Source organism: Nuphar pumila, chromosome 2 (assembly GCF_984573655.1).
Source record: "Nuphar pumila chromosome 2, dmNupPumi1.hap1.1, whole genome shotgun sequence".
NCBI lineage: Eukaryota > Viridiplantae > Streptophyta > Magnoliopsida > Nymphaeales > Nymphaeaceae > Nuphar > Nuphar pumila.
Window position 1 is genome coordinate 107,114,361 of NC_143250.1, and position 10,214 is coordinate 107,124,574.

Sequence of the window (10,214 nt, forward strand, 5' to 3'; positions counted from 1 at the left end):
TGCAGCAAAAAAAGCATCTGGCGTAGTAGATGATCCATTACTGTGGAAGGGTCATGGTCCTATTACTATCAGGAGAGATTACTGGGATGAAATGTGCGATATGTGGGCGGGAGATGCATTTAAAAATCGCTCTGCGAAGGCTTCACAAAATCGATCGAAGATGCCCGAAGCCCATCTACACACAGGTGGATCTAAGACATTTGGGAGCCACCTAAAGAAAATGGTAACTCATCAATATATAATATTAATTTTATAAGTATTGTTGCAAATTTGTGTACTAAATCTTGTCATTTAACTTCACAGGAAGCAGAAAAAGGAGGCAGTGTACCATATAAGGATGTGTTTGTAGAAACACATAAACGGAAGACCACGGGAGTCTTCGTATCAGAGAAGGCGAGAACGACAACGGTATGTATTAATTCTATTAATAATCATTGCAATATATATGCAAGTCATCATAATGTTATCATTAATTATTAATGAATACTTTAAACATTATTTTGTAGGAGGCATATGAGCAACAAATGGTAGAGCGATATGGCGAAGACGCTACTCAGCATCCATCATTTGATCCTACAGCATGGGTGACTGCAGCAGGTGAACCCAAAAAAGGTCGCGTGTTCGGGTTTGGGAGTAATATGAACACTTCACCAGTTATTGGTTCTTCCAGTTACGGCTCACCAACTTCTTGCGCCGACATAAGCTCCAAGCAGTCGACTATTCTTTCCGGTGATGATGTACGCGAGATCATTAATGAATCACTGAATAACTACTTCCAATACACTGTCGCCCCCTTTCTCCGAAATGAGATCAAGGCCGCTGTTCAGGATAGGGGATCTTCGATTCCAGGTCCCTCTCAGGTATAATCACATATATAGTTTTTTTGACTGTCTTAAAGCACATCTGAGCATGGTAGAATCACATATAGAGTTTTTCTAGATGCCTTAGAACACATATGAACATGCTATAATCACATATTCAATTTTTTTACTGCCTTAGCACACATATGAGCATGATAGAATCACATATATATATATATATATATATTTAACTTTTTGTCTGTCTTAGAGCACATATGAGCATGATAGAATCACATATAAAGTTTTTTTGATTGCATTAGAACACATAAGCATGCTATAATCACATATTCAGTTTTTTTACTGCCTAAGAACACATATGAGCATATTATAATCACATATTCTGTTTTTTGACTGCCTTAGCACACTTATGAACATGCTATAATAACATATAGAGTTTTTTAACTGCCTTAGAACACATATGAACATGTTATATATCATTTATGATAGAATCTCATATAAAATTTTTGGCTTTGCCTGCCTTAGAGCACATATGAGCATGCTATATTCACATATTCAATTTTTTTACTGCCTTAGCACACATACGAGCATGATCGAATCACATATATAGTTTTTTGCCTGCCTTAAAGCACATCTGAGCATGGTAGAATCACATATAGAGTTTTTTTATATGCCTTAGAACACATATGAACATGTTATAATCACATATTCAATTTTTTGACTGCCTTAGCACACATATGAGCATGATAGAATCACATATAGAGTTTTTTTATTGCCTTAGATCACACATGAGCACATGATAGAATCACATATAGTGTGTAATTTATTTCATTATATTTTGTTTATCAATACTGACTGTTCTTTTCTTGTGTAGGCTGCTAGCGATAATCAGGGTAGTGGAGCTGAAGGGACAGATAAAGACAATGAACAAGAAGACGCACAAAATCTTGGCGATGATTAGAGGACTGTGTTGAAGAAGTTCTATTTTTTTTATTTTTCCTAATTGTAATTGTTGAATTGTAAATAATTAAACTTCTTAGTTTTAAGGTGGAACGATTAATTATTATAGATACTTGTTATATGAATTTTTTTGTGTGGTTTGTTTTTTATTTACAGGAAATATAAATTATACAGGAAATATAAATTGTACAGTTCTCGGTAATTAATTTTTAAATAAATTTTTTTTGATTTTTTTTCGTTTTTGCGACGGATTAGCGACGGATGATTTTGTCGCTATTCATATTAATCTAGCGATGGCTTAGCGACGAAATTAAATCCGTCGCCACGCCGTGGTCGCCGTTTAGTATCGGCGGATTGGCGACGGAATATAGTGCTCGTTATTCCGTCGCAATTAGCGACGGACTTGGCGACGGAATAATTCCGTCGCCAGTTAGCGTCGAAATATTCGCGACGTAAGCATACTGTCGCCGCGTTGTCGCTAATCCGTCGCTAACATGGTTAGCGACGGATTAGCGACAGATTAGCGACGGAATGTGGTCGTCGCTAATCTACTGCTTTGTTGTAGTGTAACACATACACACAAAGACATTAGCCACTTGTGTATAGGCAAGTTTTATAGAATAGTACATATCCTAAAAGTAGTCCCCATATTACTCTACTAATCGAGCTTAATCAAGTTAATTGAGCTTAATCAAGCTTGGCTTGTTTATTTACTTGGACGAGTCCAAGTCAGGTTTAAATGAATCAAGCTTGAGCTAGCTTGGCTCATTGTATAGCCCTAGTTGGAAGAAACCCTGGATACTTTATTTTCCTTTGTTTTTCCATTCGTATTTAATTTAGTTCCTTATTTTTATAGTTGATTAGTTGTAAAGTCCATGGATTTTCTAGATTTTTCAGAAATAATAAAGGGATTATCCAGGCACTTTTAGCCAAATTAATTGTTATTTTTTGACAAATTAACTAACTCTTATTTATCGAGTTAATTATCAATTAATTACCGATATTTTTTTTGGGATCTTATTATTTAGAATCAAGCTACTCTGGTAAATTTCAAATAATTATCGAGTTATATTTATTTACATCAATTTATTAACAATTTTAATGAGGAAATCACGAGGTTATGTGTGAAGTGTTAAAATCTGGACCTCAGTAGAGATCCAAGATGACCAACCCATACAAATGCAAGTTTGGTCGATCCAAGTGAGCACGTGAGATCTACTAGATCTTAAGTTATCTAAGTTTGGATCTCTAGGTGTTTCAGGTCAACTCAGATGGGTCTGAGTAGGGTTTAGACCTATATTAAGATTTATTTCGAATATGGAAGATTCATGGATCCATCTATGACCCAAATGAGTCTCACTAAATATTTAGATCCATTGAGGATCCTAATGGGTCTCCTTAAAGCAAATAAGATGTCAGATCTAGTGGAAGACCCAAATGGATCTCACTAAAATGAAAATTGAATTGGATTTATTGTGAGACCCGTAAAGATCTCACTTATACTTTAAGAGATTTGGATTTGTTTGAATTTTCAAATGTTAAACTTTACAAAACAATAAATCTTGTGTGTTTCAAACTTAAAAAGTTGTTCCAAAGAATAAATTGTTAATATGGTTCTAATATACACAACTAAATCTATGGTGAACAACGATTCAGATATACGCAATTGAATCTATTGTGATCCAACAAATATGGGCCTTTGATTATGTGGACTTCAGCGCACATACATCAAGTTATCCAATATGCATCTGGAAACAACTCGGATTCACCTCGACTTGAGGTTCAAGAATTTATTTTTGACAACGATAATTTTCTAACATATCCATGTTCTGTTTCAAAATACAAAACTAATGATCCTTTTGAAAACCAAGTGTATTTATCATCACTGTTATACTATAAGACATGTGAGACATGCCCGTACATTGATGAATGAGTTGAGGTATATGGAAAACCTCGCAGTACAACAATGCACTATGCTATGAATGAGTATAGGTTTATGACAAACCTCAGGGTGAAATAATGTATTGTACCATGAAAAAACATATGCAAAAATCTGGAGTCGTCTTCACATGCAAGATGCTCGATCAGTTAAAAAGACCACAACATAGTGAATGAGTTGAATAAAAAATACAAATATGAGAGCTTACCCAGAATGGGTAAATGATGCCTACAAAAGTGAGGCATGCGAATGTGGTAAATTCCCTTAATAATAGAGGACTCGTTAACCCATTCACACTTATTGCCTATATAGAGAGGATAGGATGTACAAAATCTGCTGGACATTGTTGTTAAAAAACTATAATCATCAAGTGTCAATGATTCGGTGTCCCTAGTTATTGAAGTTAGGGAGACAAGTCTACCAAAAATTGTTCTAGGTGATAGATCCAACTACTTTTGTAGAAGTGTAGGATGCATTCAAACAAGTGGTCTCTAGAAAATTCTCTTTCGGTTATTACACTGTCTTCTTTGAAGCAGATTCAGCTAGTCATTTGGGGTATCAACATACATAGGACAATAAACCTCTCAATGATCTCAGTTTGTCTCTATGTATTTGTCCTGTAAGTACCCATAAGTAGGGTAATATCAAAACAAAGTTCTAATGTTCATAATGTTAATTGGAATAAAAACAATGATCTGCTTATACAAATTAGCATATTGTTCAAGTTGTATGTGTTATGATATTATTAATGTGACTAATATACATGTGCATAACTATTCATCATACGTATATTAGTTCTTTACAACTACGTGGCATCGTTGTACCTACCAGGCGAGTGTAGTCTAACCTTTTATTATTTAAGGTGATGAATAGTCAACTGCTATAGACGATGATGTGACAATGTCAAGAATCCCCTCTTTGTATGTTCATTCTTGGCACATTTTGGTGTTTTGTATATAGACTTTTTGTATAAAACTATTTGGATATAACTCTTTGGTTTGAACCATTATGGGTCTGAATGATTATATAGAATTGTGGTCCCAAATTAAGACATTTGGAGACCCAATTCATTTGTCGGATACTTCGCTTGTAATCCACCGAGAGTTTGCTAACTTGATCTTTTCAATAAATTATTTCATTGTACTATTGTTTTAAACTCTAAAAAATGATTAACTACAAAAAAAATTAATTTTCTTAAATTTTACAAGATAGATATTTTAGGGCGTTACATTAGCATAGTTCAATATTGAATCATATGGGGTTTAGGAGAGATCTTTATGTTCACTTTATCATATTGGTATTAAAGTTCTTGGTTCTCACCTCAATCATTTATCATGTCACGAGATTTGATGGCGGATTTTGAGGAATGAAGAGAGGCATGCATGGATCATTTAGAATGCATGGTCGGGGGCCTTGATGATAAGATATGCAATATCAATGAAAAGATTGCTTAGAGAAAGAACCTCCTCCAACACCAGAGAACTAAAGGTTGGTGAAGCAAACCCAAAGTCTTAACTTAAGAATGAATGTTCAGGGTCTGCTTATAATACTAGAACTAGAAATCGAGTAATCAAGCAGGAAATTCGTTATTTTTGTTGTCATGAGATGGGTCACTTAGCAGCACAATGTCCAACCCTCAATAAAAGTAATAATCTAAGTGAGCAAACTCAGAAAGGTCATGAGTCTAGTTTAGGATGCCTCGAGGATGCTCAAGAGAGGAACTTATTGAGATCGATGGTAATGATGCCAATAATTTTCTCTCGATTCATCGTTCTCTCTCTTCTAAACATAAGTCTAGAGGTCATAGTTGTCTAAGGCATAACATCTTTCATACAAATTGCAAGTGTAAGGGTTGAATTTGTAGTGTCATCATAGATAGCGGGGCTTGGGAAAACATGGTGTCTTTGGAATTGGTGTAGAGTCTAGATTTGAAACCCAAAAAACACCCTCTCCCTTACAAAATGTCATGGTTTTAGAAGGGAAATGAAGTGGCCATTATGTCGTAGTGCCTTGTCAATTTTTCCACGAGACTACATTATCATGATGAAGTTTGCTATGATGTTGCCCAAATAGATGTGTGTGATATCTTACTGGGTCACCCTTGGCAGTACGATAGGCACACTGTTTATTTGGGGAAAAAAATACATACTCCTTTAAATTCTAAGGAAAGAAAATTATTTAGTTTCTCCTTCGAGAACCAAGCAGAACTAATGAAACAACCCCTCAAAAGTCTTCAAGATTAGTTTGTTTGTCACAAAGAGTGTTTTTACAAGAATGTCCCAAGAAGGCCATCCAATTCCCTTGGCCAACATACCTGGGCAAATGTTGTGGAGGGCGCAACATTATCAGGGTATGCTCCTAAGGCTTTCATGATTCAACATGGAGAATTGACATGTCTAGAAATATCAGTTAACTGTCATGATAAAATGCTCATGCCTTTTAGATAGACATTACTAGCAAGATTTTCTGGTGGGAGGCTAAGAAAGCATATGGAGCATCAATTTGCTTTTTAAGAGCTTCGTTCCTTATGAAAGTTCACAGCTCTGGTGAAATTTGCATCAGTCCACTGGGGTCTTTTCTGATAGAGTATGATGCAAAAGAAGGTTACATGAATGGGTAACCGTAAGTCATGGGTTAGTGGGTATGTGTTAGAGAGTCTGTAAACCACGTTGTGTTGTGGTTCTAAACTTAAAGAGTAAGTTTTGTGTCTTTTAAAAAGGTCGTGCGTTAGTAATTGGATCATAGGGTATTGGCTACAAATTAGGAAGGAGTAGTTATAAGTTTGTTTTATCTTTATATAGTGGTCTGGTAGCCTGTACATGGATCACCTTGTGATTTCCACCATATGCTTTTACCTTATGTTAAAAACAGTCTTTAGCATTTACGTCTTTCACTGTTAAGTTATCTTTTTTGTACTCTATTGTTGTGTGTTTTTCACTGTCTTACCAACAATTTTGGTATTAGAGCACCAGGTTCGATTGAGTTGGGCATGTTTGAGCATTGCAAAGATCATTATCGAAGCCAGATCTTCAAGTTGGTTTGTAATTACGTGGTGTAAGTCATGATGTCTAACGGTATGAATCTGAATTCTATAAATCTTTCACATGCCTTGGTACCCATTTTTAATGGAGAGAATTACGAATTTTGGAGTATTAAGATGAAGACATTTTTCATTTCTCAAGATCTTTGGGATCTAGTTAAAAGTGATTTTGTAGAGACACAAAGTTCAAAGGCAATAAAAAAGACAGCAAATGAAGTAAAGGAGTTGTGCAAAAGGGATGCCAAAGCCCTTCTTGTTTTGCAATAAGCCATAACAAAAAGTATTTTTTCTAGAATTGTGGCAGCCACCAAGTCGAATGAAGCGTAAAATGTTTTGAAGGAAGCTTATCATGGAGATAGCAAGGTAACTACTGTAAAACTCCAAACGCTTTATAGAGATTTTGAGACCATGTTAATGAAAGAAAACAAGTATGTGCAAGATTTTTTTTCTAGAATGTCTACTACTATAAATCAAATGAGATTATTCAGAGAAATAATTTATGATAAAAAAGTAGTAGAAAAAATCCTATGAAGTATGCCACCAAAGTTTGATCATGTCATCACAGCTATAGAGGAATCTAAAGACATGAATGATTATTCTATTAACGAATTAATGGGGTCTCTTTTGGCACATGAGGCTAGGTTGAACAGGTCAAGCAAGAAAAGTATTGAACATGCATTTTAGGCCAAGGTAGAAATTTTTAACAAGCAAGTGAGTGGAGAAGGTACCTTAGAGAATAAATATGTAGGAAGAGAAAAAAGTAGAGGTGGATATCGTGGTCGAGGTCGTGGTCGTGGGAGATTTGAAATGGGTCGGCACAATGGAAGCAATCAAAGGTCAAGTTATAAAGATAAACAATGCTATTATTGCAAGAAGTACGAGCATGTGGAAGCAAGGTGTTGGGAGAAAATAAAAAAGTAGGTCAATGTCGCTGAAGAACAAGAACAAGGTAATCTTTTCCTTACTCATTTGGAAACCAAAGTTAATAATATATGGTTTCTAGATAGTGGTTGTAGTAACTACATGACAGGTGAAAAAAAACTTTTTCATAATATTGATGAATCCATGAAGATGAATGTTTGACTTGAAAACAACAAACAAGTGCAAAGTGAAGGCAAGAAAACTATTGAAGTTGACGTTAAATCAGGTAATAAAAGGATGATTTATGATATTTATTATATACCTGGTTTATCATACAATTTATTGAGTATTAGACAATTAATTGAGAATGGTTATGCACTTAACTTTTATGATGGAGTATGTGAAATTAGAAAAAAGAAAATAGACAGTGAACCTCTCATCAGAGTCAAGATGACACCTAATAGAATGTTCCCTCTTGAATTCACTCCCGTGAATGATGTTGCCTTGATTGGCAAAGAGGATAGGCCATCGCATCTTTGGCACATACGGTATGGACATTTACACTATAATGGACTGAAAATACTAAGAACCAAAAATATGGTTTTGGGGTTGCCTAGTGTAACATGTAGTGATGGAGTTTATAAAGGGTGTGTATATGGGAAGCAACATCATTTGTCATTTTCCATCAGAAAGGCTTGGAGAGTCAGAAAGCCTCTTGAGTTAGTTCATGCAGACCTTTGTTGGCCTATGAACACTCCATCCTTAAACAATAATAAATATTTTTTATTGCTTAATGATGATTTTACTCACATGAGTTGGGTGTTTTTTCTCTCTCAAAAATCAGAAGCATTTAAAATTTTTCAAGAGTTTAAAGCTTTTGTAGAAAAGGATAGTGAGCATGTTATAAAGTGTCTACGTACAGATAGGGGGAGAATTTCTGTCTAATGATTTTGACGATTTTTGCAAAAAGAATAGAATTCGCAGGCAGCTAACAGTAAGGAAAACACCAGAGCAAAATGGTGTAGCTGAGCAAAAAATTTGTACAGTCGTGGAAATGGCCAGGAGCATGTTAAGTGAAAAATGACTCCCAAATGAATTTTGGGCTGAAGCTATGAACACAACAGTATACTTACTCAATATATCTTCAATAAAAGTTGTGTGTAACATGACTCCATATGAGGCGTTGTGGCAGCGAAAGTCAAATGTAAGTAATTTAAGAATTTTTTGTTGTGTTGCTTATCCCTTGATCGATTATAGTGATTATAACAAGATGGATAAGAAAAGTGAGAAATGCATTTTTGTTGGTTATAGTGACACAACAAAGAGGTATCGATTATATAATCCAACAATTAAGAGTTTAATTATCCATCGTGATGTTATTTTTGATGAATTAAGCACTTGGAATTGGAATCAAGATGCAGGTAGGTCAAAGATAGAAGACGTTCCCTTATATCTGATAAGACGTTGGAAGCTTCAACAAGCATATCTCAAGACAACGGTGGTACTGAGGAAACAGATTCACCGCCTAGAAAGGTAAGATCCATAAAAGAAATTTATGAATCTTGTACATTTGCCCTGTTGGTTGAAGAACTTATGTGCTACGAGGATGCTAATGGGAAATAAGAATGGGTAAGATCCATGGAAGAAGAAATGGTAGCCATTGAAAAAAATGATGCCTGAAAACTTATAGATTTACCCACAGGTCAAAATGCTATTGGTGTAAAATGAGTTTACAAGGTTAAATATAATGCTAATAGGAGCATGCAAAAATACAAGGCAAGGTTAGTCGTTAAGGAGTATGCTCAAGAATTTGGAGTAGATTTTTCAGAAACTCTTTCTCCTGTTGCACATTTTGAAACTGTTAGAATTATTTTAGCACTAGCAGCTCATATGAAATGATTAGTTTTTCAATTTGATGTAAAGTCTGCATTTTTGAATGGGTTCTTGGAAGAAGAGGTCTATGTTTGCCAGCCACAGGGATTTTTTGTTAAAGGGAAGGAAGCGAAGGTGTACAGGTTGAAAAAGGTGTTTTATGGCCTTAAACAGGCATCGTGAGCCTGGTACGAGAGATTGGACTCATACCTAATGCAAAGAGGATTTCACAGAAGTGAAAGTGAGCACACTTTGTATGTAAAAGGAATAGGTACTGAATTTCTTATAGTTTGTGTTTATGTAGATGACATAATTTATACAGGCTCGTCAAGTACACTTTCTGAAGAATTTAAAGTGGACATGATGCATGAATTTGAAATGTCAGATCTAGGGTTATTACATTATTTTCTTAGACTTCAAGTTCAAAAAAGTGTTTATGGTATTTTTATTTCTCAAGAAAAGTATGTTTTAGACTTGAGAAATTTAATATGGTGTTGTGCAAGCCATGTTTCACTCACATGAATACTAATGAGAAATTATCAGTACATGATGGCACTATGAAGGCTGATGAATGGTTATATAGAAGCTTAGTTGGAAGGCTAATGTATCTTACACAGACACGTCCAGATATCATCTTTTCTGTCGTCTTAATCTCAAGGTTTATGCAGTGTCCCACGATACATCATCTTGGAGCGGCAAAGTGGATCCTTTGTTATGTTCGAGC

At 35.1% G+C, this 10,214-nt stretch overlaps 1 long non-coding RNA gene across 1 annotated transcript; it reads left to right on the plus strand.

Moving 5' to 3' along the window:
- Positions 1–762: 762 nt before the first annotated feature.
- On the plus strand, positions 763–1,888 carry LOC149846599 (uncharacterized). Its single transcript, XR_016430540.1, has 2 exons — positions 763–860; positions 1,693–1,888. It is a non-coding gene; the product is annotated as an uncharacterized LOC149846599 (long non-coding RNA).
- The last annotated feature ends 8,326 nt before the right edge of the window (positions 1,889–10,214 follow it).